This window comes from Triticum aestivum, chromosome 4A (assembly GCF_018294505.1).
Source record: "Triticum aestivum cultivar Chinese Spring chromosome 4A, IWGSC CS RefSeq v2.1, whole genome shotgun sequence".
NCBI lineage: Eukaryota > Viridiplantae > Streptophyta > Magnoliopsida > Poales > Poaceae > Triticum > Triticum aestivum.
Window position 1 is genome coordinate 346,555,030 of NC_057803.1, and position 4,392 is coordinate 346,559,421.

Genomic DNA, 4,392 nt, shown 5'->3' on the forward strand with positions numbered 1-4,392 from the left:
CCTCAACGGTATTAAGATAGATTAAATTGTGTGAGATTTGATAAAGATCTAACCAAAAAGCAAAATAAAAGAAATAAAATAAAATTCCAGCAAGGTATTTTTGGTTTTAATATGATAGGAAACAAACCCAGGGGCCGTAGTTTTCACTAGAGGCTTCTCTCAAGAAAATAGCATACGGTGGGTAAACAAATTACTGTTGGGAAATTGATAGAAAAGCAAATAATTATGACAATATCCAGGGCAATGATCATGTATATAGGCATCACGTCCAAGATTAGTAGACCGAAATGATTCTGCATCTACTATTATTAGTCCACACATCGACCACTATCCAGCATGCATCTAGTGATTAAGTTCATGGAAAACGGAGTAATGCAATAAGAACGATGACATGATGTAGACAAGATAAACCCACATATGAATAAACCTCATTTGTTACCCTTAATAGCAACGATACATGCGTGTCATGTCTCCTTTCTGTCATTGAGATTGAGCACCGCAAGATCGAACCCATCACAAAGCACCTCTTCCCATGGCAAGAAAAATCAATCTAGTTGGCCAAACCAAACCAATAATTTAGAGAAGAAATACGAAGATATAACAATCATGCATAAAAGAGTTCAGCAAAGACTCAAATACTATTCATGGATAGATCTGATCATAAACTCACAATTCATCAGATCCCAACAAACGCACTGCAAAAAAAGAGTTACATCCAATAAATATCCAAGAACATCAAGGAGAACATTGTATTCAAGATCAAAAAGAGGGAAGAAGCCATCTAGCTCTAGCTATGCACCCTTAGGTCTGTGATAAACTACTCATGCATCATCCTAGGGGCAACAGGGATGATGAAGAACCCCTCCATGACCGTTGCCCCCTCCGGCAGAGTGCCGCAAAAGGCCTCCAGATTGGATCTCGTGGTTCTGCAACTTGCGGGTGCCAGAAAAGTGTTTTGTCGACGCCCCTAGGGTTTTGGGGATTTTAGAGTATTTATAGAGGTAGAGGTTGGTCAAGAATATTCCCGTGGGCTCCACTACCCACCAGGGCGCGCCAGAGGACCCCGGCGCGCCCTGGTGCCTAGTGGGCCCCACGGGCCTCCTCTTGTGTGCTCCTTTGGCTCCTAGGGTGTCTTCTGGCTAGAAAACAATCTCCGAAAACTTTCATGGCATTTGGACCTCGTTTGGTATTGATATTCTACATAGTGAAAACAAGCAAAAAACAGCAATTGGCACTGGGCACTATGTCAATAAGAATAGTCCCAAAAAATGATATAAAGTTGCTAGTAAATATATGTAAAACATCCATGATTGATACTTTAGTAGCATGGAAAAAACAAAAATTATAGATACATTGGAGACATATCAAGCATCCCCAAGCTTAATTCCTACTCATCCTCAAGTAAGTAAATGATAAAAACAGTTTTGATGTGGAATGCTACCCATCATATTCTTCACATATTCTTTTCTTTTGTAGCATGCACATTTGGACTTTAGGTGATTCAAAGCAATAGTCTATAATTTGATATGAACACCTCAATACTCAAGCATATCAAGAAGGAACCATGTCTTTCAAAATATCAATGCTAAAGAAACCTATCCCTAGCCCATTATGCTCAATCATTGATGCATTCATGAAACACACTCAAATATTAGCTACATCCAATGCACAAGTATGACAATAGTGTTCCCTAGTTGGTGCTTATTAAGAGAAGATGGAGACTCAATAAAAACAAAAATTTCATAAAAGTAAATGATAGGCCCTTCGCACAAGGAAGTAGCGATTTGTAGAGGTGCTAGAGCTGAAAGCTTAAATTGAGAGATAAAATTGTTTTGGGAGGCGTGCTTTTCCTATCAACGAAAACGACCAAGAATTCCCAATATCTTCCATGTTGGCTAAATATAGGTGGTTCCCAAACATAAAATAAAATTTATTCCTTTTTCCACCATTCTTTCGCAATACATGGCTAGCCATATCGACGGGTGCCTTCCATACCAACACTTTCCAAGGAATTTATTATGAACAACATATATAAAAATATTCATTTCTCGACTGGGCATCCCTATTACCTACCACACTCTCGTGCAATGACAAGTGAATAAACATTCATCTTGATAATAACATACCTAGCATGGAAAATATTGGCCACCCCCAAAAAGGAAATTTATTTTGAAAATTAGAGTTGGCACATACAAATTTACTTGGAACAGCATGGAAATGACGCATATAGGTAGGTATGGTGGACTCATTCGGCACAACTTGGTTTAGGGTTTTGGATGCACAAGTAGTATTCCCACTTAGTACAAGGAAAGGCTAGCAAATAGATCGAGAACCAACCAACCAAAAAATGAAAACGATCATAAATGAGCATTGAATATAACTAACACCGAATAATGCACCACAAGTATGATGCAAGTTCATTGCATAACTGTTGACTTTCGTGCTTGCATAGGCAATCACAAACCTTAACACCAATATTTTTACTAAAGCATAATTACTCACCAACACGACTCACATATTTCTATCTCCATATCGCAAAACAAATTAAAGGAATAAAGTTTTAATATCCAATGATCTTCAAGATAGTTTTATTATCCCTCTTGAATATCTATCACTTTGGGACCAATTCATATTTTAAGAAAATTACCATTGCTAATAACAAGCTCTGATACGTCCATTTTGTATCATGTTTTCTTACTATTATTTACAATGTTTTTATCCATAATAATGCCTTTTGGAGTAATTATAATGCCTTTTCTCTCATAATTGGCAAGGTACACACCAAGAGGGGGAATTCTGGCAGCTGGAAATCTGGACCTGGAAAAGCTACATCTGGCCACCTATTCTGCACAACTCCAAACAAGCTGAAACTTCATAGAGATTTTTTATGGATTATATAAGAATTTTTGGAGCAAATAACTACCAGAGGGGGCCCACCAGGAGGGCACAACCCACCTGGGCGCGCCAGGGAGCCTAATCGCGCCCTAGTGGGTTGTTCCCTCCTCGGCCCACCTCCGGTGCCCATATTTTGGTATATAAGTCATTTTTACCTAGAAAAAAAATAAGAGGAGGACTTTCGGGATGAAGCACCGCCGCCTCGAGGCGGAACTTGCGCAGGAGCACTTTTGCCCTCCGGCGGAGCGATTCCGCCGAGGGAACTTCCCTCCCGGAGGGGGAAATCATCATCACCAACAACTCTCCCATCTTGGTGAGGGAAATCTCCATCAACATCTTCAACAACACCATCTCCCCTCAAACCCTAGTTCATCTCTTGTGTTGAATCTTGTTACCGGAACTATAGATTGGTACTTGGGGGTGACTAGTAGTGTTGATTGCATCTTGTACTTGATTACTATATGGTTTATTTGGTGGAAGATTATATGTTCAGATCCAATATGCTATTTAATGCCCCTCTGATCATGAGCATGTTTATCATTTGTGAGTAGTTACCTTTGTTCTTGAGGTCACGGGAGAAATCATGTTGCAAGTAATCATGTGAATTTGATATGTGTTCGATATTTTGATAGTATGTATGTTGTGATTCCCTTAGTGGTGTCATGTGAACGTCGACTACATGACACTTCACCATAATTGGTCCTAAGGGAATGCATCATGGAGTAGCAATTAGATGATGGGTTGCGAGAGTGACAGAAGCTTAAACCCCAGTTTATGCGCTATTCCGTAAGGGACCGATTGGATCCAAAAGTTTAATGCTATGGTTAGAATTTATTCTTAATACTTTTCTCGTAGTTGTGGATGCTTGCGGGAGGATTAATCATTAGTAGGAGTTTTCTTCAAATAAGAACAGCACCTAAGCACTGGTCCACCCACATATCAAATTATCAAAGTAGCAAACACAAATCGAACCAACATGATGAAAGTGACTAGATGAAATTCCTGTGTACCCTCGAGAACGCTTTGCTTATCATAAGAGACCATTTAGGCCTATCCATTGCCTAAAGGGATTGGGCTACCTTGCTGCACTTTTGTTACTACTACCATTACTTGCTCATTACAAATTATCTTGCTATCAAACTACTCTACTACTTACAATTTCAGCACTTGCAGACATTATCTTACTAAAAACTACTTGTCATTTCCTTCTGCTCCTCGTTGGGTTCGACACTCTTGCTTATCGAAAAGAGCTACAATTGATCCCCTATACTTGTGGGTCATCAAGGCTATTTTCTGGCGCCATTGCCGATGAGTGAAGCGCCTTTGGTAAGTGGAAATTGCTAGGGAAACATTTATATAGTGTGCTGAAATTTATTGTCACTTGTCACTATGGAAAACAATCCTTTGAGGGGTTTTTCGGGGTATCTTCACCTCGTCCGGAACCAAAATTAGCTACCCCTCAACCTACAGCACCTACTGAAAATATTTAATATGAAA